Here is a 25976-nt window from a genome sequence, read left to right on the forward strand (position 1 = left end):
TCAGCAAAAACTACAAATAAGGGCTTCCTCACCAACACACCACTGTTCCCACAGTACATAGATCATTGCCTTACTGTCATTTGTTTCCCCACCTTGGCGAAAAGCTTAGGGAGGGCAAGGACCTTATCTGTCTATTACATATATTCCCAACATCTAGCACGTGCATGGAATGCAGTTGTTGCCAAATACATATTTGTTGAGTCAATCAATTACCCACATAGCTAGTTAGCAAGCAATGGAGTTCCTTGAACCAAGCACTTGAGTTCCCTGAACTAACCTGCTGGTAAACAATTGGGTTGGCCACTCTAGCAGAGGAAGAAAGGGCCAAATAATCTACGATCCCTCACACTTATCCTTCATTGCCCAATGTCTGTGATTTGGTAAAGTTTATCATCCTTGTTAGAGTTGCCAGATGAAATACAAATTTTACATGAGCCATACTTATACTAAAAAATTATCTGTTGTTTATGTGAAATTCAAATTTCACTGAGCGTCCTATATTTTTATTTGCTAAATCTGGCAATCCTAGCCCTTTTGAACTAAGCAAAAAATAATTAATGAGATATTACCTAGTAAAATTGAAGATACTATCACCTGGCAATTCAATTACAAAGAATGAGTATATATATAATAGAGGAATTCTTATCTGTGCCAGAAGGTAAGAACAAGTATGCCCATAGCACTACTGGGTATAGCAGCCCAAAACAAAACCAACCAAATGTCCACCAACAAGAGAATGGATAAATAAACTAGAGTTATGTATATGCACACAATAAGATATTATACAATCAAAATGCTCACAAGCATAATGCTAATGTAAAAGAACAAATTAAAGAAGAATGAAGTCAGTTTGATTCCATTCATAAAACATTTTCGAAACCATTCAAAACTATGTTGAATTACTATAGTGTACACCTGAAACTGATACAAAGTATGTTAGCTATATTTTTAATAAAAACATTTTTAAAAACCTAAATAATATATTGTTCAGGACCATATACATGGCAAAACAATAAAGAACAAAAGAAAAAGGAATGAGAAGCCAAAGTCAGAGTAGTTACTTCCATCAGGAAGAATGAAGGGTGTGATCGTGAAGGACACACAGGGGCTTCAAAAGCATCAATAAATGCACTACTTGTTACATTGGGTGGGAATATGGAGGTATGTTTGTCTTATTCTTTTTCTTTAAATTATATGTATATATTATATCTGCTCTTATATGTATGAAATATTACATTATATATGTTTAGGAAATCAGGAGTTCTGGGTCTTTTAATGAGAGTAAACTGAGATGCTACCCTATTTCTTCTGCCTGGACTCACCCCCCAGATTTGATTTCCTTCTTTGTTGAAATGTATGCACATAGATTGGCACTCTACCCACCATCACAACATGTCAATAGTCTTTTTGATAGATGCTTAGACAAGTGACTCCATTGCATTGGATTATGAAAAATTCTCATTTCACTAAGTTTGTTCTACCTGCCTTGCCCAATTCACAAAGCCACTGCTTGAAGATTTAGGTTTCCAAATTGCTGTAGACATAATTCCAGTGTTTTGTGCACAATAAGCTATACTTCCTCTGCAATGGAAATGGTTGTAAACTCATTTGGAGAGGGGGGAAGGGCTGGAAGCCATGGTCTATACATAGAAACTGGAATTATTGGATTCTCAAAACTGATTCATTTTGCCTGAGGTTAACAAATTATAATTAACTTTAGAACAATACTACCTCCCCCAAAGTGCCCTAGAAGCTGTCCTCCAAGATATGAGTATTATGAAATGTTTACAAAAACAAAGTACAAGCAAACAGTTCTCATATAGTACATTTAAAATCAACAATGTACCTTTTAACAAAGCAGTCTACTTAGAAAAGTGACTAAGAAAACATATCAAACCAGTTGTAATATAATGTTACACTTCATTCACCCTAAGTTTTAGTGATTAAACCAAAATATAAGAACAAAGATTCCCAAAACCTTAGGCTAGACTTTGTTTCTGGAATAGGAATTTTTTGTAGGCAAAGAAATTTGTTTCTTTTTCATAAAAATTAATACCAAACATCCTTGATTTTTGACAAAATCTTTCCAAGTGCATAATTTAAAGACTTTCAAAATCACTTAATGCTTTCCCAGCAAATATAAAGTAAATGCTACATCTTTCTTAATTAGATACATTGCAAAAATAAGTAGAGACATATATAACATATAATCTCATACATATTTAGAAACTTTGAAACAATACAGAAATGTCAAACATTGAGGAGAATTTCTTCCCCTTCCTTTCCCCACCCCACACCCCAAATAAGTCAAAATGCCACCAGGAAGCCAGAGGGAGTTTTCTGAGATGCGAGTAATATTCTGTTCTTTAATCCAGGTGCTGGTTAGAAGTGGGTGTTCAGTTTGTGAAAATTCATCAAACTGTATACTTAGAACAAAAAGTTAGAAAAAATTTTTTTAGGAAAAATAAACTGGCATTTGTGATTCTAAGTATTTGTACACACATTTAAGGGAAAATAAATTTGCTGTTTAATGAGAAAATGAAAGGGAGTATTTTTTTTAAGGAAAATGTTAATATAAGGGGAAATGAATGGTGGTTTCGTATGGGAAGAAGAGAAGAAAACAATATCTTAAAATCAATAAATATACAATGATGTTTCTATAATTGACACTATGAGAAGGTCTTTAAGTAAATATTTATCTACTTAACTATTGGTCACTGTGGGCACTTAGTAAAGAAAGTTGTTTGGAAATGCTTTACAACCTGTATAGCCTTCAGTTTTGATTACAGATATGGACTGATAGATATTCATTTCAGGAAATACTTGTTGAGCCCTAATCTGGGTAAAGCAATTTGCCGGTGCTGTGAGAGTGCAAAGGCCAGTCAGACATGGAGCTTAGGGGTGATGAGCAAAGAACAGTCAGGCAAATGACCACCATCAAAGTAGAAAATGATCCACGTCAGAAGGGAAGTATAGATAAATGGGACAATGTAGAGGCAAGAGAGATCACATTTAAGGCTTCCTAAATGAGGAACAATTTCAGCTGGGCTTTCAAGTGCATCAAAGTGATTTAAATTATTACCTTTTCAAGATTCAAAACATCTATCGGAGTCTGGATCTATTCCATACATCAACTAACGACTCTATTCTATTTTTTATTATAATTTCAGTTTTACAGAGTCTTGTGCTCCTAGTTCAATTTTTACTCTCCCCCCCCCCCTTTTATCCCCTTGTTTAGAGGCCTCAATGCACTTTGCAATCCCACCTAGAACAGCATCTTTTAATTTACCATAGGCTTCTCCTTGTGCTATGGGTTGGGATGCGATGGAGGAAGACAGGGACACTAGTAACAAAAAAATAATTTTCCTTAGTGAAACTAAGTCACCGACTACACAACATGCAGAAAACAAACCTTCTAATTAAGTTTTAAAAAGCATTAATTTTATTGATTTACCAAAAAGCATATCAGGAACATTCTCCCATGGATTTGACACAATTTGATGAATCATAAAATCATGAATCACTGAATCAGAAAAAGAGCTCGTGATTTGAAAGATAGGGGTTTGGGAGAGTTGGTGATATCTAAAACAGACTTTAGCTATAGATATAAGTTGATATAAACACTAATAATGAGAGATGAATTGAGGCTAAGTCTGAAATACTAATAGAACTATAATAACAATAAAATCATATTGACATTTTATTTATAATGACGTGATTTCTTTTGGAAAACAATTTAGCAATATGGATCAAGAGACCTGTAAAAAATTTATTTCTTTTGACTTGTTAATTTTATTATGGGAATCTATCCTAAGGAAATAATCTAAATTAGGGGGGGAAAAGTGCTTTTTCTCCTTTTGCACAAAGATAATTCTATTCAACATTATTTATGATAATAAAAAACTGAAAATAAACTGAATGTATAATAATAAAAATGTGGTAATAACTTATGGCTCATCTACTTTATAGAATATAATAAGGTCATTAAAATGATTATGAAAACTTTTTAATAACCAAGAAACACTGGTTTGCTCATAAGATATTTCAATGAATAAAGCAGCATATAAAAATTATGTATACACTATAGTATATATATGTAACGTGTATAGTAAAAAGATTGAAAAGAAATATACTAAAATGTTAACAGTGGCTGTCTTGGTATAGTAATATGTCAGATTTGTGTTGCTGGCCTTTGTACTTTTGGATATTGTTCAAATGTTTTATAGGAATAGTAATTATTTTATCAGAAAAAAAAACTGTATTTTTTTTTCAAATGACTGGGTTTACTATCCCAGATTCTATTAATGAAGACCAACAAAAGGAAGATTAATAGGGGATAGGGAAAGAAAAAATGTTTGGTGCCTCCTTTTTCAGAGTTTCCAAAGGTTATTGTTTGGCTTTTTATTGGTAAAATTAAACAAATGTAGGTTTTAAAAGTATTTGTGGAACACTCTAAGGAACCCCCTAGCAGAACCAGAGGGAGTGTCTATCTTCAAATATCACAGTAGAAAAGAAGAGCAAACAAAACCAAGTCTGCAGAGCAACTGACAAAATTGAAAAGAAACAGCATGCACATTTGAAAACAAAGGCACAAAAACATGGCAGTAGCCTAAGCATGGAAGTTTAGTTATTAAATTTAGATTCCCTATTAATAAAAAAAGTCTCTCAGATTGTGTTAAAAATTAAAATCCAACGTTTTTCTGCATATAAAAATACATTAAAATAAAACAACACAAAAGACTAGAAGGAAAAGGATGGGTAAAATTGTAGTAAACAAGCTTGCAATAAATTAGAGATAGCATTGTTAAGTTAAAAAAGAGTTCAAGGCAAGAAATCTTAAATATGAAAATATAAGAAATAAAGCTATTAAAAGAAAACATAGGGAAATGTCTCTGTGACCTACATGTAGACAAAGGTATCTTAAACAAGACATAAAATGTGCTAGCCATAAAGAACAAAGTTGACAGACTGATCTATATTAAGATTAAGAACTGATCACCAAAAGACTTGATTTAAGTTTGTGAAAGCAAACAGAACGGTATGTGCAATACATATATCTGTTAAAGGACTCATATTCAGAATATGTAAAACAACAATAACAAAAACCACCTACAAATCAATAATGAAATGACAAACAATAGAAAAAGTAAAAAGGTGGACAAAAAACTTGAACAGTTACTTCACAAAAGAGACTACCCAAATGGCCAAAAAATATATGAAAAAGATGTAAAACAGCTTTAGTTAACAAAGATATGCATACTAAAGCCAAATGAGATACCGCTCACCAGAAAGGCTAAAATGAAAACAACAAAATGTCAATATTCCACCAGCGTATGGAATACCTTTGGAAAACTGAGGACAGTAACTACCAAAACTGAACATACACGTTTTAGGATCAATCAATTTCATTTTTAAGTATATTCCCCACAGAAATGCATACATACCTTCATCAAAGGACATGTACAAGAACGTTCATAAAGCAGCACGCTTCATAATAGCCCCAGACCAGAAATTATCCAAATGCCAGAATAAATACACTGTGGAACATTCCTGCAATGGAATATGAGAATTAATGAATCACAGCCTAACACAGTGACACGGATGAATCGTACGAACATAATGTTGAACAAAAGAAGATAGCTATGAAAGATATCATACTATGTGATTCCTTTTATATAAAGTTCAAAAAAAAAAAGCAAAACCATTCTATAGTGTTAAAAATTAGGACAATGGTTACCCTTGGGGGTGTATGAGGGAGATTTCTGAGATGCAGGTAATGTTGTTTCTTGCTTTAGGTTCAGGTTACATAGTGTGTTTACTTTGAAAATTCATCAAGTTGTACACTTAGATTTGTACACTTTGGTGCATGTATATTTTACTTCAATAAAATGTTTAATGCAAATAATAAAAATATATACATGCCACAGATACATAAAACCAAAGTATGGCAAGTGTGTAGTTAAACTTGCATTTCCACATATTGTTGGTATCAAGGATACACTGGTACAATCAATTTGGAAACTAATTTGGATATTATACGTGTATGACACATTAACTATTGTGTTTCCCCGAAAATAAGACTTAGCCAGACCATCAGCACTAATGCATTTTTGGAGCAAAAATTAACGTAAGACCCGGTCTTATTTTAATACAATATAAGACCCGGTCTTATGTAATATAATATAATATAAGACCTGGTCTTTATCATATAATATAATATAATATAATATAATATAATATAATATAATATAATACAATATAATATAATATAAAATACAATACCAGGTCTTATATTAATTTTTGTTCCAAAAGACGCATTAAAGCTGATGTTCCGGCTAGGTCTTATTTTCGGGGAAACACGGTAAGAACAGTGATAGGAATTCCATTACCCAAACCAAAGATCTCAGAGTCGTTCTTGTTTTCCCCCACTCCGTATTCTCTATACATCCATCACTTAACAGTTCCTTAAATCCACACTGTCTCCTAAAGAGCCTTTTGAATTCATTTCTGTCCATCCACCCATCCATCCATTCATCCATCCATCCACCCATCCATCCGCCATTACCTTTACCATTTCACACCTAGATTATTGCAAAAGCTTTCTAACTAGTTTTCCTGCTTTCAGTTTCAGCCCCTTCAGTTCAGCTGCTGTGGTTATATTTGTAATACCAAATCTGAGCATGCTTTTCCACTTTAAAATTCTTCTGTGGCTCCTCAGAAGTGCCTGAATAAAGTTCAAACTCTCTAGCACAGCCTATGTGATTCTTTTTTATCTTTTTAAATCTTGTTATCACCTGCCTGTCTTTCCAGTTTTATATCTGATTACTCCCTCATGGGAATCCCACACTCCGGCCACACCAAAGTTGTTACAGTGGCCAAACAGGTTATACACTGCTTCACTTCCCTTGCTTTCTTCCAGTTCAGAATTCCCTTCTTTCCCTGGCGCATGATCCAAGATTCAGTTCAAGCCTTTCCTTAACTGGGAAACCTTGAGGATTACATTTTTACATGGTTTTGATCATGAGGTACACCTAATTTTTCATCTTGTTTTTATCACTAACGTTAAAACATGAGCAATTTCCTAGTTTGCTAAGGTACTCTTCATAATCATCATTAAGTTCTCTATTTTCTGTGATCCCACACTATCCTGCATATAACCTTTATTAATCACTTTTCACTTTATTTTGTAAATGTTTTTAAGTGCTCACCTCCCCAATTAGGTCCTGAATTACTTGAGGACAGAGATTTTTGTTGTATTTGTTTCTATATCCCCCGTACAGAGTCAACTGCAGAGTAGGAATTCACTCAATGAATGTGAATGAATGACTAAATAATAGTAGTTGTGTAAGTGCAATAAAATATGGGTAATACATTTTTTCTTTGCTCAATTTTCCAAACTTTCTGTGGCTACTTTTTCATTTAGATTCACCATCTTAACAAAAAACAAAAACGATTTAGAATACAATTTTTGGTAATATTACATTACCTTTACCATTCAAAATTATTTTTGATTTATCAAATGTCTTACGACTCCCCGTCTTGCTTAACGCTTATAGATACAATGAAGAAAGACAGAAAGAGTACTTATGTCCTATTCTGTTTGTAACACATTTCACCATGCCTCATTAAGAGTTAACTCTCTGTCCTTATCTTACTAGCCCTTCTAGCAGTACTTGACTCAACTGATTGCTTCCTCCTCCTTGAACCTCTGTCTTTATTTGACCTGGGGGACACTATCTTGGTTTCCCTCCTACCTTTATGGCTTCTTTTGATCAGTCTGTTGCTGGACCCTCTGGCTCCTCTTCAGATCCACTAAGTATTGGAGCCCACCAAGGCGCAGTCCTGATGCTCTGCTTCTCCCTACAATCAGCTACCTCACTCCTTTCACCCTGGTTCTTAACCCTGACTACACATTAGAATCACCTGAGATGCTTTTCAAATGAAATACCAAATATAGGCTCCTTTTGTATCAGAGCCTCTGGAACCAGAGCCAGGATTCCCTAGGTTTTAAAGCACTCTTAGGGATTCTAACGTGGGATCAGTGTTGAGGATCACATCGGGTGGGTTTAAATACCATCTCCATGCAGATAACCACAGTGAGTTTAGTTAACATCCATCACCTCAAAGAGTTACAAGAAAGAAAGAAGAAAAGAAAGAGAAACAAGGGTTTTTCTTTGTGGTGAGAACTTTTAGGATCTACTCGCTTAGCAACTTTCGTATATACCGTACAGCCGTGTTAACTATAGTCATCATGTTGTACATTAATCCCCAGTACTTATTTATCTTATAACCCAAAATCTGTACCTTTAGACTCCCTTCATCCAATACCCTCACCCCTGCCCCCACCCATCAATGGTCAATGTATTTTACACTGTATGAAATATGGTATTGGTCACCCAGTAAATAACATAATGGGCTGAGGCCACTGAATAAACATATTTATAATAAGAATAAATGTTAGTATACCTGAGACAAAAAAAGTATATCCTGGTTACCATATACAGAGGAAACACACCATAGAAACAAGAGATTTTCATTGATGCGTTAAGGGCTGGAAGCCCTGAGTTGCACCTCAAATACCGCTGTGGGAGCCCTTAGAATGGAGAACCCTATGTATCTTCAGTGTAGAAGGGTGTCACTGAAACAAGAAACCAAATTTGAAACACAACTGTTCATCAAAGAAGTATCCAAGATACTGACAAAGGTTTGTCCAGAACCTGTCTCTTTTCAACTACCAAAGTGATGCAAATACAACCGTTTTCAGGCTCAGCCCCCAAAAGGATATAGGAGCATCTCCTACCAAGGGTATGGTGTATTTTTCAAACAAAAATATGTTTATGTTAACAGCACCAATGTTTTATTAGTAAACATTTTTTTTAATGCTTACTATTTGCCAGGCACCATGTAGAATGTTTACATGCATTATCTAATTTCATCCTAACAATAAACTCTATACGACAATAGGTATTATTGTTATCCTTAGTTTACAAATGAGAAAGCTGAGGCTTAGAAGGATTAAAGAGCTTGTCCAAAGCTATGTAGGCATTAAGGGAAGAAACCAGAATTGGAACCCAGGTCTATTTGAGGCCAAAGTCCATGCTTTCAACTGCTCTGCATACTCCTTTTTAATTTACAGTTGACCCTCCATATATATGGATTCCACATCTGAGGATTCAAACAAACTCAGGTGGAAAAGCCAAAAAAAACAACAACAAACAAACACATCACACTGTTGACATATTATGTAGAGTTAGGCCTACAATGGTTGGTCTGTACTGAACATGTACACACTTTTTTTCTTTTCATTATTCCCTAAACAACACAGGCTAACAACTGTTGACATAGCATTTACATTGTATTAGTTATTATAAATAATCTGGATGTGATTTAAAGTATATGGGAGGAGGTGTCTAGGTTATATGCAAATACTATGCCATTTTATACAAGGGACTTGAGCATCCATAGATTTTGGTATCCACGGGGGTGCTGGAACCAATCCCCTACGGATACCAAGGGACAGCTGTATTTCCATTTCCACAGACTATGCTTTTTAGTTGCTGGATGGAATGTCATGTCATGGAGCTTCAGATTACAGACTGGATCTAAAAGGAAGTGTGTTCCTCAGTTTCTCACCCTTTCCTGCTTCTTAACCATCTTTCTTCATCCTTGACTGGCAATATAAGGGAAACAGACTTGAGCTCACATATACCTTGTGACAACAAAAATTATAGAACAGACAAAACAACAGTAGAAAGATGACTCCAAATCTGACAATCAAAGTAACCAAGACATGTTTAAGCAAAGCAGCAGCTGAAACGAACTGAGACTCAATGAGCTTTATAAAAACACTATAGAGAAGCTTAAGATTTTACTTGTTTAAATAGTCAAACAGAGCTGCTGTAATATATATTGCTTTATTCTTTTTGTTAAATATTTTATAGATTTATTAAACTGAAGAAATACATGTGAGTTTAGGCTTTGTACCACTTCCTTGGTTTGGGGTCTCGATTTCACTTAACATCATCAAAACACTTTAATTTTCAAGTATTATGGCCTTTTACACTGATGACTATTAAATTTTATATATACCTTTTATTGCATTGGATAATTCAATGCATTTTCAGTGCTGTAATTTTGAATGACTCTTTCCAAGTTTCTGAGGTAGCTTGTACCTACTCTAGTTACAGCTTTTTATAGCCTCATCTAATGATGGATTTGAAGACTATTCTAATATTTATTGTTACACCAGAATGGGTCTCATATTCCATGTAAGAAGATATAGAATGGCAATTACCAACTGTATAGGGAAATTGGCAATGCTTCTGTGATGACAAGTACAGTTGTAGTGGTGTGACCGAATTATTCATTTCTTTCGTAGTTGTAATGAGTCATCCGTGTCTCTTATTCTAAATTATAGGGCACCCTTTAATTCTCAAAACAAATGAGCATACATGATGACATTTTTTTCTTTCTAACTCTCATTTCAAAGACTTAATTTTTTATAATCTAGCAGTTAAGAGAATCAGACAGATGTACTAGTTGGAATCCTGGATAAGGGAAGAGAAGCTTAGAGAAGGTGTGGATTCTACCACTGCCCTCAACTTGTCCTCTAGACATCTTTCAGAGGCTTTGAAGCATGGCCAGGCTCTTTGTTGCTATGAGTCTAACATTTAAGCAGCTAATCTCTTTCATTCTTTTTATGAAAAAAGAAGGAGGAAGAGAAGGAGGAGAAGAGGAAGTAAGTTTTGGTTTGACAATCAAGCAGACCATATTTGTTCTATACATCAATTTCATTATTTCACAAATGAGGAATTTTTAAAGGAGTCGTTAAAGAACAGTCATATTAGAAGGCAGGAGAGCATATCCACTGTTCAGGTCTCAACAGGTGGTCTTAATAGGTGGTGTCTCAATAGGTGTCTTAATAGGTGGTGTTTCTCTTAGAAATTTAGATGCTGAGCTGATGAGAAAGAAAACCTCAGCATATTATTAGTTGTTTTATCCATATCTTTCTTCTTGAGTATGGATAATCGAAATGACAGATTGGCAACATAGTAGTGCTGCAAACTAAGAAGACAAATTGTTTTCTCCTATGATTCTTGGAAATAGAGGAGGAACTGTCTGAGCTGAGAGTATTGCAACATTTTTTAACTTGTTGCTTCAGTAGCACACAGGGTTTTTCTATATTGGCTTAAAAATGAATAACTGTCATTTAGACAAAGATTTGAAACAAATTTTGCCATGTAAATTCTGCAAATGTGTCAGTCACTTGACATGTTAGAAGAAATATGTGGGCATAAAAACAATACTACAAGGAAGCATTTTTTTACTTTAACATAAAGTTCTAGGTTAGAAGATACCCCTTATGAGATATAAAACTATAGGCCTAACAAAAAATGTTGAAAAGTTCAGAGATAATTAACTCTGATAATGATGACTGAGCAGTTATATTTATGACAAGAAACGGCTTCATTCTGTAAGAAAACTGGAGCACAATAAAGTTTTATTTAGATTATGAACAACAGCAATAAAGGTCTGCATTTGTTCTGATCTTTCAACAGAAGCTGAAAAAGTTAATGTCTCAAACAAAATTGTAGCTCAAATAAAATATGGTGTCTTTTGTGACTGGGAAATAAAACATCAAAGTTGGTGGTATAAAACTCTTATTGCCAGGACCCAAAAATTATAGACTCTCGAGCAAAGGTGATGTTTATTTGATTATTGACTTCAATTAGTATGAATTATTCCATGTGGTTAAACAAGGAGGTGTCCATATAAGGACTCTGAAGCATTAGTGAGCATCTGAGAAATTCAAGGTGAAAAACCAAGCCAACAATTAAACCCACGTGCTCTAACGTCTTTACATGTTTCCAGAGCTGATCCTCCACAATGTTAACCTCATCAAGGTTCTAAGTCCTCCTCTCTCTCTATTTCTGCATAATCTGTCAGCTGCCTCTGGCTTCACTTTCTAATTTATCCAGCCAGACCTCACGATTCATCCCTTCAATCCCACTCTTGCCAAGACCATCAACTTCCTTACTCCTTTGAAAGCTCTTACACATGGATGTCTGAAGAGAAAATAAAAAATTACCAGACTGTTAAAATTAATGTTAGTAATGGATATCTCTGGGGATAGGGCTATAGGGGAAATTTCACTTTCTGTACTGATACATGTAGAAGAATGATGGAATTAGAAAACCACTTTTTGGCAGTAAGCATAGTAATAATTCAGGGAAGAGGCATCAGTTGATGCGAAATACTAAAGGGTGAAAGTGGGATAAAGAACAGAATTTTACATAGTCTCAAAGTACATCCTTCAAATACTAATTAGCTACAGAACGATGGAAGAGTAATTTTTCAGTTGAGAAACCTGGCAGATACCATCTGTCAAAGTAAGAATCGTCCAAACCTGTGGAGAATTTTTACAAGAGTTTATTTGAGCCAAACTGATGACAAATGCCAGGAAGCAAGATCTCGAATGCTCTGGAGAATGACAGTTTGTAGTTTCTTTTATGCATTTGGAATTAAAGAGGCATCTAAGGAAGATTACCTAAGGGTGGGAGAAAGCAAAGTAGGGATTGGATTACAGGATGATTAACAAGATTATGTGCTCCCTTGAGGGTGGTTACACCTCTGAGGGGGTCTGAAAAAGAGGATTACTTGTGGCATTTCAAAGGTGTGTTAACCTAGATGCACAAGAACAAGGGACAGTGCTGGTTTAAAAACATTTCATTAATAAAAATTATAGTCCTGGGGCCTGACTACCCACCATGACCTGCCCATTTGGGAATTTATGATCAAATCACCCTGTGAGGTTACTTTCTATAGAATCGCTTTCTTGTCCCAGAGATTTTTAATCCAAGAGTAATTTATTCTTTGTTGATAGTGTGAGATGGGGATCCAAATCAACATTTTCCACCCATGATAGGCAGAACAATGGTCTGGCAGAGATGTCCACACCCTAAACCCCCAGAATCTATCTATGTTACTTTACATGGCAAAAGAGATTTTGCAGATGAGAATAAGATTATGACATTTAAAATGAGAAGATGGTTCTGGATGATCTGGGTGGGCCCAATCTAACGACATGAGTCCTTAAAAGTGTTGAACCCTTCTTGGCTGTTGTCAGAGGGAAATGTGACTATAGAAGAATGGTTAGAGAAATGCAATGTTGCTGGCTTTGGGGATGGAAGAGGAATGAGGGTGGAATGAGAACTGGAAAAGGTAAAGAAATAGATTCTCATCTCCAGCTTCCAGGAAAAAATGCAGTCCTGCTGACACCTTGATTTTAGCCCACTGAGACCCATGTCAGATTTATGACCTACCAAACTGTAAGATAACAATTTTGTATTGTTTAAGTCACCAGGTTTTTGGTAATTTGTTAATTAGAAAACAAATATACCCCTCTAACCAGCACTTTCTAATTAAGTATTCCATGCTGTTCCTACTAAATTAAAATGCCATCTTTATTATATATATAATTCCCATGCACATGCAGCTTTCTGAACTCTCTATTTTGATCCATTGATCAGAATGGATCCCTTTTCCTTTTTCTATAACCATATTATTTTAATTACTGTTACTTTATAAAGTTGGGTTTTTTTAAAATGTCTTGAATCCTTCCTCTCCTATTAAACCCGATTCCTACCTCTTTATTTAGAACCTCATCATTTCTCTCCTCTTTCCTAGCATCTTAGACACTCTGTCTCCACAGCATAATCCTTCAGTTCATTTTGGCTTTATTGATGGAGTGATTTAAAATGCAAGTGTAATCAGCTATCTACCATTTAAGTTCATCTTCAACACAAAGTCCTAATTCCTTGGTATGGAACATAAAAGTGGTATGAAATGATGCTAACTATTCTACCAGTGTCATCTCCTGCCTCCCCCACTGCTGTCTACTCCAGACACCAAAGAACCTGAAGTTCACAGAGAGCACCCCACTTTCAATCTTTTGTATATTTGGGTATGTTGCTCTTTAGCCTAGAATACGTTCCATTCCTCCTCCAAGCCAATGAGCACCATACATTATAACTCAGATGAAGCATCAGCTTCCCTTTGTAGCTTCCCTTTGCACATTCCTCATGTGAGATTGAGCTAGTACCCTTCCTTTGCACAACCATAATAGCAAAAACATTTCCTCTTCTAGCATGCACGTGTATATTTTCACTGCAATTGTTGGTTTACTTGCCTCCATCCCTCACTAGAGCATGAAATCCTTAAAGGCAAGAGCTGCCTTTCATTTCTGTGTCTACAGTACTTAACAGGGTGCTAACAACCTTGTAATAATAAGAATAGGAAAAATAATAAAATAAGTGGTACAGCATATTAAAACCTGGACTAAGCGCCTTTCATAATTCAGTGATTACTAAGTGTCAGATCATAATTTTGTGTTCTGTGAAACCGTTTTTGACTAAAAATAATATTGTCCAGCTTGTTCACTCATCTTATTCACAAGACTTGGCTATAAGCGACTTTGGGATATTTCCAAAAGAAGAAAGTTTTTTATGTTGAATAAATTCAAAAGACATGACTCAGGCTCTAAAAGTAATCTAGAAGAGAATTTCTAAAATATTTTGATTGGGAATGGTATTTTTTGATTATCTTGATAGGCATAACCCCTATTTGAATGCCTGTGAGAACCACCAGGTTCAGTTTGGTGCCTGCCTTTCCTCTGTGATCCCATAGCAATGAACAGATATCTAGCATAGCACATATTATGTCATATAGAAGTGACATATTTAAGTATTTCTTTTCCATTATCAGTGGTTTTCAACAGGGGGATAATATAGCTCCCTCCCCTATAGGAGTGTTCGGGACAATTTTTAATTGTTATAATGATAAGGGGAGAAGTGCCCCTCTCATTTAGTGGTTAGGAGGCAGAGATGCTAAATATCCTACAGTGCGTAGGACAGTACTGTATGACAAAGAATTATCCTGCCTAAATGTTCATTGTGACTCCATTAAGAAGTTGACTTTATTTACCTTTAATTTCCAGTTGGCTAGGAGAATCCTAGCACTAAAAGCCACTCTGTACTAAAACTGCAAAGGCAGGAACACCTCGTCGTGGTTTGTAGGTTATGTGGGCTTAAATAATCAGTCCATTTCTTTGTAATCACCTTTCATAGTTACTTCTATATTTCTATCTTATACTATAATGAAAAATGAATAAGGGAATGAAGTCATCAAGTCAGATCTTTTTTTTCCTTTTTTTCGGTTGGTCCAGGTAAGGTTAATTCCAATTTTAAAAAGGAAAAAAAAAAAAGTTTACCTTCAGTACTTTCTTCCATCGATTCACTTATCTCTAAGATTCTCCTTCATATTTTGGCATCTTTCTTCAGCAAGCTCTCCAGTTTGGCACCATCTAAGAAATAGACATTCTGGCCTTGAAAGTGCACACTTTAAGCCATTCTTTCAGGGTTCAAGATTGTAATTGTTTGAACTGATAAAACAGGTGGCTCCCAGATAATATGGTTTCTACATTATCTCTAAATTTCCTTCCAGTTTTAACATTCTATGATTCAATGCCATTAAAAGTACAGTATTCTAACAAGTCCTTCCTAAATATACTTATGACTCTAAACTATTAATGAGCATTTACCACGAGTTGAAGTACAAGAAAGAATTTTAGGAAGACCATTTCAGACAAGTCGGCGATATTTTTTGAGCTGCTGGATTTTGGATTCCTCTAATCATGATTTTTAGGAAACTAGCTCTCCACCATTCTCTAGGTCTATTACTATTTTTAAAACAACATTGTTTATTGTCTGCATCTGCTTGGATGTCAACTTTATAAGAGCAAGAACCATGTCAGCTTTGTTTGTACTGTATCCCCAGTGCACAGAACTCTATCTGTTCTATAGAGGTGCTCATTAAATATTTGTTGAATAAATGAATAAGAAGTAACTTACTATAGAAAGATCTAATCATTTACCAGCAAAATAATAGAATGATATATTCACAACAAAAGGACATTTCATGTTGAAGGGAGACTGATGACATATTGTGAACTCTGTACTGAATTGCAGTCATGGAGGGCAAGGAGCAGTAACCCATATGCATAACATGAAATATAAAAACAGATATCTCTGAATTAAAAGGAACACTTAAGAATGGAGCAAAGGTCAAGAGAAACTCATTCATCCCTTATGTCTGATCTAAGTGTAGAATATCTGGTATGCTCTCAGCAAAAATAAGATCAATTATATAGTATTATCTTAAAAAGTCCAAAGTCCATTAGCTTAAGCAATCATCCTAGGCACACTTAAAATCTTATTTTACAGAATCCTAATATGCCATTAAAAGCAAGCAAAATATCTCATAGGAGTAATGATATACAAATGACATACAAAGAACTTACATTTGCATCATTTGTGTTTAATTGGAATCAGTAATTATTTCCATTTTACAAAGGACAACATACAGATATATGCAACATAAGTCAATCAGGAAAATCATCTTAAATCAATACCACATCCTAAGTGAAATTTCCATGCAACCAGACTTTAGTAAGGAACTTTAAATAAAAGTGAAAAATCAACTCAAACATTGATAGTATAGTTTTAAGACTTCAAAAATATACGTATTTTAAAATGTCAGTAAGAAGTATAGGAAAAACTTGTGAAAACAACTTGCATTTTTCATTGCAAAGTCCTACGGAGGGTTGCAAAAGAAATTCTATCTCCTCGCTCCATAATTCAAAATCATTATCATAGGAAGTGTTTCCATTTTGTGATTACATTCAGTAGCAAATAATAGAGAAATAACCAATTTTTTTCATGTACCAATAAATCTGAAGGGAGATAGTGACATCAGCCAAGAGCTTTCTATCTTTTTATACTTTCATCTTAGCATGTTTTTTGCCCTCATGCTGTCATTTGTGGTCACAAGATGGCTGCTCCACCTCTGGCTTTGTATATGAGTTCCGAGCAGGAAGAAAGTGACAAACAAAGGGCAAAAGGCATGCCAGCAAAAACTTGGTAAGAGATTTATTAGAAGCCTCCATTCAGTGACTTTTCCCTCAGATTTCATTGACCAGAACTTGCCTCACATGGCCACCCCAAGCTGCAAGGAGAGCTGTGAAACATACTGTTTTGCCAGCACTTTACCACACTTTCGGTTTCTGTAGCATATATGCATAGTAGACTGTGCCATGTTGATGTAGTATTGAATATTCAACTGGGAGGCACCGGGTTTGAAAGGGTAGGAGTCTCAGAGGCAAATTTATCCTGACACAAATGAAACTTAAATTTCAGCTTTCGTTACTTATAAGGACCCTTCCAAGGCCCTAGGAGGTGTCCTGGAAATATGTTCACAAGGTCATATGTTTTTGTAAAACTTGCACAATTAAAATATTTTAATTGCAATTAATTAATACCACTGTTCTTTTCCACTCTGACTTTCCCGCTCTCATGACACAAGGTGAACATTGCTGGTCTGGCTGTGGGTTTTGGGAGATCAAGCTAAGTGGAAGCTAAGTTGAAGGTACATTCAGATTGGATTTAGTAGGATACATTAAGGAGGTTCACAGCTGAATTATTGCCAGACTTCGAAACACTCTTGCTCCTCACTGTCCTAACTCATCTGGCACCATGATGTGAAGGTACAGGGCTCAATATAAATGTCATTCATTAATAAGAAGCTATAATAGCACATTGCTGACCACCTGTTCAGTGAGTTCCTTCAACTCACAGTAGTTATGTTAGTCACTGACAAGAAAACGTGAGATATTCTCAAATCTCATATAGGAAATAAACTAGGTAAAAATTTTCCAACATTTGACAAGAATCCTAAAATTTTACATGACATCTCCAATAAGCTAAGATGTTGAAATAAACTTTTCTAAATTAGAAATAATTAAAAAAAAATTCAAACTCATTAGAGGAAAGCCTGGATTATCTTTCAATTCTATGTAAAACGTTATTTCAAATTTTGAAAACTCCATATGAAGAGGCAAACAACAAGCATGCAGCACAAACTAATTGAAAAAATAGAGGTTATGTCAGGCAGTAAATCAGATTTATGTTATTTTCTGGGTTTTGTGATATTCATGGTATTTGTCAATCTAATTTTTTTGTGATTCCTTTTCTCATTTTTGTCCTTAATTTTATATTTGTTGTATTAACAACTTGTCCCTACCTCCAAATTGGGGACCTTTCCAGCCCCACACAACCTGGATCGTCCTTGGGCCTCAGAAACCCAATGAGTTTCCTAACAAGAAGCAATCGCGGAAGCCTTCCAGATTTACCTCTACATCCACTGGGAGAAGAAAGTGTAAGGAGAGTGCTGTTCTCCTCTCAAATAATACTTAGAGCTGGCCAGAGATGCCCACTTGAAGTGTCTTTCCAGCGAGCTATACCCTGAGTTCATTTAGTTTTTCTGGAGAAAGATCACAGTCAGCCATTTCACACTAGCCAAGAGAGGGCCACAGCAAGTAGAAAAGAAGAAATGAGTTTTAAATTCTCTTAGTTTTCCCACTGAAAACTAACCCCCTTCTTCCCATTGTATCCTCAAAGACTCCTTTTTGTCATTGGCCCATATTAGCAGTCTTTCTACCTGGACGAAAGAGGTTTATCCACCATGGCCAGCACACTTCCCTAAAGGTGTCCTGTGAAACATCAATCTCACAAATCTGGGCTTCTTTGGTATAATCAATTGGGGTAATGCTGCTTACTAGAATCTTCCTCGAAGATTCCCAGTGCACACTAGCATCTTCAAAGCTTTGAGAAGTATACAAGTGCGTTGACTTTGATTCCACATTTCTCAGTCTAATGTGACCATAGGATCCTTTTACCTCAGAATACATCTTGAGAATTTTTGCTCTAAACAGATGTACAAACATGTTATTATTATTGTATTCATAATACAGCACAAGCCTTCAAAGGGCATTTCGATGTTAAAGAGCTCTTGGGAACAAAAGAAACCAATCTGTAACATTGGAATTTAAGGTGTCATGATCAAAAGTTTAAAGATAGTTTAAGACAATGTGAGGGGACGATCGTACAACAAATTCCAGCATCTTGATGACTGTTGTCTTCGCCATTCATAAGGCAGGTCTTGAGCCTGTTTACAAAAAAGAGGATTATAATGGAGGATATTATTTGTTAGTTGATTATGTTTCCGTGCTATTATTCTCAGATTTGGAATTAGTTGCCTAACAGATTAATAACCCTTTAACAGATGCACTTTTTTAGTTTTTAGTTACAGAATCTGTGGAATGACTAAGGTATAAAGGCTCGGTGAATAACAAATCCAGTTTAAACTGCTATAAGAAATCTTGTTTAAATTTGCTCTTTAAAACATCCTGCTCAGGTATAAATGTGTATAGTATTGGTAACCACACATTTGTTAAAAGGAGGAAATTGGCAAGCACCATCAGATGCTAAAAGAAATCGACTGCATGGGGGCCAGTTAGTAGCCATGCTTAGAAATATCAGTACTGGGAGTGAATGAAAGGCCTACTCTAGGAGGGGTAGATTACCACTAGGACGTTATAAACCTTACCAAAACCCTTGAGTCTTACATGACATGAAACGGTGACTTTTAATTTTTTGTTTGGGTTTATTATTTATGTATTGCTTTAATGATGCAATTGCCCTGGTCTTGGCATATCTGGATTTTTTTTTCCCTCTTGTGCTAAAAGCAACTGGCTCACGTGCCATGCATGGAGGGCTCTCCATTGACGAAATGTATTTCTTTAGTTTCTCTTCATATTAATCTGCAAACACAATGTTCAGGAAGTGTTGGAAAATAAGGCTCTGCCATCAGAGTCACCACATATGGTTGTGTAGGTTGTGGGTTGTACAACCTGCACAATTATACCCCGCAGCCCTGTGCTGCAATCTTCCATATTTGCAGAAATAAGGTGACTGAAGAAGGCTGTATAAAAGAATCTGAAGAAATCTTGTGATTTTTTTTTTCATACCTGAAACAAAATTGCTCACTTATTATGTAACTTTAAGTTACACACTGTTTATTATGGAATAAAGTAAATATTTCTGGTTGAGAAAAAATTCAGTGAAATACCATTTGAATAAAATTAGAAGTAAAACCATTGTAAGTATTTTCCATTAAGAGAAAAATACCAATTTTTTTAATATTAGAAAATGAGAGGCCGGGGGTGTGGGGTTGAAACTTGAGGTTCTTGGCAACCATCATATGATCATTATCCTGCTCATCCTCTGCTCCTTTTCTAACACATCCTTTTCCTCAAACAGTTCAAAATGCAGAATGTCTGCACCTGGCAAGTTGGAGTCAGCAGCAAAATTTCCCTGAGATGCATTTTCATCTATCTGCTGTCAGTAGAGACTGCAGTAGTGAAATTCTTCTAGCTCTCAACATTAAAGACATGAAACATTCTTCACAATCCCAAACAACCTTTTCTCAACAAGATGTCAGATACTAAGAAGAAAATAGTACCTGAGCAAGATCTAGTTAAGTATATACCTTTTTCTAAGGGGATGTAATTAAATATATCCTCATCTTTTGCTCCTGAGATTATACATTGTCTCTGGATGAGCAACATTGTTCACTTTGAAAGATACTGTTTTCTTAGACCGCTTTTTGGTTGAGTATGTGGATAAACACCTAAAAATGATTGCTATTGTAAGATTTTCTGTTGAGATCCCAATTAGCTCAAAGGCATCATAGCTGCTTTAAGAGAGATGTGGTGGGACGATTTCATTTTATTTCACTATAATGTGGATAATTGTCTCCTGCTTATTAGAAAACAGCATATCCACAGGGATTTTTGTATTGCTCTCAAAAAACTGATATATGTATGCCAATATTATATGTGTGCGTGCGTGTGTGTGTCCATATATCACATATGGCAGCCAAGTAACTGTCAATTTGTGTGTGTGTGTGTGTGTGTGTGTGTGAGAGAGAGAGAGACAGAGAGAGAGAGAGAGAGAGAGAGAGAGAGAGAGAGAGAGAGAGAGAGAGAGAGAACTTGTGTGTGTTTATCTCCCTCAGCTGCATTGACAGAGGTTGTAGAGCAAAAAAAGGGGAATGGATTTCTTCTCTGTAGGGTAAGCTAGGGCATCCCTTAAAAAAGACTAAGCAAGCTTGCAGCTGAGATGAAATGAAGGAGTCCTGAGGCCCTTATCAGCCTGGTTGTAAAAGAGACTTCACAATGAGCTGGAAAGGAAAGTTTAAGACCAGGATTGGGGGTGGGGTGGATTCTGTCTGATTAAACTTTTAAACATCAGTGAGAAAAATACCCAATTCTACCTGTAGGATTAGAGCTCTGAAAACTTACTTGGTGAGGCTATTTTCCTATTTTTTTTTATTAGTTTCAGGTGTACAAAACAATGTAATAGACATTTACACTTCTCAAAGTGATAACTTCCTCCCCCAATCTACTACCCATCAGACATCTTATATAGCTGTTACAATTCCACTGACTCTGTTCCCTATGCTATATTCCACATCCTGTAACCATATATATATTAAATTATAGTTGACATTCATTTAATATTTTGCTTTGTGAGAACTTATTTTCATAGTCTCTTTCAAAGTAGTGGGCATATGACTAGAATCTGCATTTCAAGTAAATCATCATTTTGGCCTAAATGTTCCTTTTCTCCTGAAAGCAGGAGACCCTACTTGCAGGGAAAGTATCTAGGAATCATAAGCAGACTCAGAGTAGTAAACTTTGAAATCTGTACTATTACAAAGTAATAACATTGTTGTAATAGTGTTATAAGATGTTTAATTTTATGATTTAATGTTAGAAAAAATTAAGAAGATATATGATAAATGTCTAGGTTTTTAGCAAAATACTCACACTCTAGATCTTCTTATACTTAACTGGTAATCTCTGAATCTGAGGAGATTTCTTATTTTAAAATTATAGGAAAAAACATTTACAGAAAAGGAAACTGGTTAAATAACATTTCCTTTAAATAACATGTTTTTTAGACTTCGTGATAACAGTACAGAATGACAGGCACAAATATAAAGCATTGAATAGATTTAATGTAGTGTTTTTAAAGTAATCAATGGACAACCTGCATCAGAATTACTGGGAGAACTTGCTAAAAGGCAGATTCCTGGGCCCCATCCCAAACTTTTTAAATTGGGGTAGATGAAAACTCCAGAATCTTCATTTCAACTAACACCCACACATGACTTCCAAGAAGACTAAGATATGAGAACAACTACACAAAGTTTCCTGTGGCTAGAATAGACATGTGCCCATTTTTGTATCCTCAGAACCTAGCATGCTGCCTGGCTCAGAGCAGATGTTCAATAAATGTTTACGTAAGCAATGCGTATAGGGGAGAAGGTCTTTCTGCCCTGAATCATAGCTTAAGTCCAAGTGTTTACCTAAGGAAAGTATTCATCTATGTTCTATAGGGAAAGGGAAAATAAGTACAGAGAAAAAAGTAAAAGACAAAGAACATGGGCTGGCCAAGTGGAAATACATTATAAATTGTAGCTGATGTGTATATTTAATGTGTGCTATAAATGCACAAGCTCAATTAATGTGCCATAAATGTGTCAGCCCAATTAACTAAAGCATGAAACTTTTCTTCTCAGAGAAGAAATAGCACCATTTAAGCAATAGCAATGGATCAACATAGCCCCAAAATCTCAATTGCAAAAATTATGTAAAATATTTGCACCTTATGGGTTAGTAGAATAATTTTCAACATTAAAAAAAACAGCATTTTTAAAACCACAGTGGAAAAATCCTAGAATGAATGTGCCAGTGTAGATGGCTGGAGTGGGTTTGGATAAGATATATAAAAGGGCTGTTATAACTATTCAGTTAGCAGGTTGTGAGAGCAGCTGGGTTGGGTCAAGTTGGTGGTTGGGTTGGCAGTGATGAGAATGGGAAATTAGACCAGTATCCAAAAATGCCTCAGAATATAGGTCTGATTAACTGAAGGATGAAAGTGAGGAATGATTACAAAATAGTCTTTAAAACCCTGCGTGATCAGAAAAATCTGACCCTAATAAATTTATCTTCCCATCTACAAAAGCCAATGTTTGTTTCAGTTCTTTACTGATTATAACTTAAGGTCTTTCTTATCTATTTACCTGTTGATAAATTTTAAAGTAAATGTTTGGTATATTTCTGCATGTAAGTACTTTATTTAACAGATTAAAACAAACAACGCATGGCTCTGACATAATCAGAATCAACTTTTTTGGTAACATGGATTTAAAAAACAATAAAAATCAAGTCCTATCCATCCAATAGGGTTCTAGTAAAAGAGCCATGTACCCAAAATTAATTTTTCAAAAGGATGTTTTCAAAAAAGTTTATCTATTTGGAAAAAAAGGATTGTTTCCCAAAAGGTTATCTATAACTAAGCTGTTTGTTGCTTGGAAGTATTTCTTAGTAGTGTTATAATAAGGATATGCATGTGTATCTTTTAGATTAGTTTTCTAGGCTAGCCCACTCAATCCCATTTACACTATCTGTCTTCCTTACCCTAATTTCATCACAAAAGCCTGTGCATTCATAGAGTAAGTTTGCAGTTAATTTGAAATCCATTTTACCAATGATTGTTAATTATTATTTAATTGCCATCTTGTTGTTTACAGATATACACATGTTTCATCATTAATCATTATTGAACATTCTTTGAAATCACTACTGGAGAGCCACTATTTGGTTGGTAAAAGCCACAATATCAACACTAACCCTTCCTGGCCTCACTTTAGAGCATTTGAGAGGACAACTGGGCCATATATACAACCATTCAATTGGGAAACTCCTAAAATCACTATGCACCCATTAGAATGGCCAAATCCAGAACACTGACAACACCAAATGCTGAGGAGGATGTGGAGCAACAGGACTCCCATGCATTGCTGATGGGAATGCAAAATGGTACAACTACTTGGGAACAGAGTGTGGCAGTTTCTTACAAAATTAAACATACTCTTACCATACAATCCAGCAAGTGTGATCCTTGGTGCTTGCTTATTCAAATGACTTGAAAATGTATGTTCACATAAAAGCAACGTTACTTAAAGTTTCCAAAATTTGAAAGCAACCAAGATGTCATTCAGTAGATGACTAGATAAAGAAACTGTGGCACATCCAGACAATTGAATATTATTCAGCCCTATAAAGAAATGACCTATCAATTCGTTAAAAGATGTAGAGGAACCTTAAATGCATACTATTATGTGAGAGAACCCAGTCTGAAAAGGCTGTATGATTCCAACAATATGAAATCTGGAAAAAGCAACACCATGGAGACAGTAAAAAGATCAGTGGTTGCCAGTGGTCAGGTGAGAGGGAGGGATAAACAGGCAGAACACAGAGGAATTTTAGGGCAGTGAAATGACTCTGTATGACACTAAAACGGCAGATACATGTCATTATATGTTAATCCACACCCACAGAATGTACAACACAAAGAGTGAACCTTGATGTAAACCATGGGCTTTGGGTGACTGTAATGTGTCGAGGTAGATCCATCAATTGTAACAAACACACCACTCTGGTGGAGGAGTTACTGATAATGTGGGAGGTTGTGCAAGCATGGGGACAAAGAGTATGTGGAAATTTTCTGTACTTTCTGCTCAGTTTTGCTGTGAACTTAAAACTGCTCTTTAAAAAATCCTATTTTTAAAAAGGGAAAGTGGGAGAGGTATTCTGATGACCAATGATTTAGATTTAAATTACCTTGGATGACACAACTGCAGGTCAACTAAATTGACAGCCCGGGCTCTCTAACCTGGTCTGAAGCAGTCTTTTTTCTTCTTTTCTTTCTTTCTTCCTTCCTCTTTTTTTTTTTTTTTTTCACTTTTGGCTCTTGTAAAATTACCAGAAGAGGATAATCCTGGGAAAGTATAGAAATTAGTATTATTGCAAACTTAGGAAGGTATACGGAAAAGTATACAGAAATTTTTAAAAAACTGAACTGATTATGTGGCTATTTTAAAATAGTAAGTATAAGTTTTTATCACTGCTGTTTACATTTAAATATTCTAAATAATCCTTCATATTATATTAAATGTGTAATTAAATTTTAAATCACCGAAGAGATTTTAATTAACAAGGTTAAAATCATTGTTTGAATGCTTAAACAAAACTGATTTTCTAAGTTTTGTGTATTAGCTATAGTAGGGCAATAATTACATTACAGGAGTGGAGAGTAGTCCTTAGAAGCCCATGAGACTTCATAAAGCCCCCAAATAGACAGAACAGATCAAAAGCCCTAAAAAAGTAAGTAGTACTCCTGGAATCACATAATCAACTTTTAGAGATTTTCTTTCAGGAAATCGTTAAAATGTGAGCAAATCGTGCAGCTAGGAGGATGTTCATCTTAGAGTTGCTAAGTGTAGCAAAAGCAGAAACAACTTAAATGTTCAAAATTGAGGCATTTGATATTGATAAGCATCTAAAAATTTGCAACTCATCCTACTACGGACGGACGCAGTGAAGAGTTGGTGACTGTCCCCTGCTGGCTCTCGCATGCGCAGTGCTGCAGCCTCTATGCAGAGTTATTGGCAGTGTGTGTCTATCAAAATCACAAATGCATTTTGACTCAGCCATCTTGTCCTAGGAATTTATCTTAGCAATACACCTGTACTTGTAGGAAACGACGTATGTATAAGTTTATTCTCGCCCCACCTCACCCTGTTTGTGATAGAAAAAGATGAGAAACAACTTTCCATTGAGGACACTGGTTAAACAAACCATGGTTCATCCACACAATTGTGCATTTTGTGGCTGTAGGGAAGAACTGTTTTGCGGTGATAAACTTTTGATTTTTGAACTGGATGAATATATTTCTTATTCAAAAAATGAACTTAAAAATACCCCTATTTTTTTGAGCAATTGTTAAATTATGGTTCTGCATGATAGAATACTAGATAATGAATAAACCTGATGTTGTAGGTGTGTAAATACATGGAGAACTGTTCAAAATATATAATAAATAAGAAAACGAATAATGTATGATCTTATGATTTGAGGAATTATATGTACTTCTTTAGTATAGTGTCCTAAA

Source organism: Rhinolophus hipposideros (assembly GCF_964194185.1).
Source record: "Rhinolophus hipposideros genome assembly, chromosome: 6".
NCBI lineage: Eukaryota > Metazoa > Chordata > Mammalia > Chiroptera > Rhinolophidae > Rhinolophus > Rhinolophus hipposideros.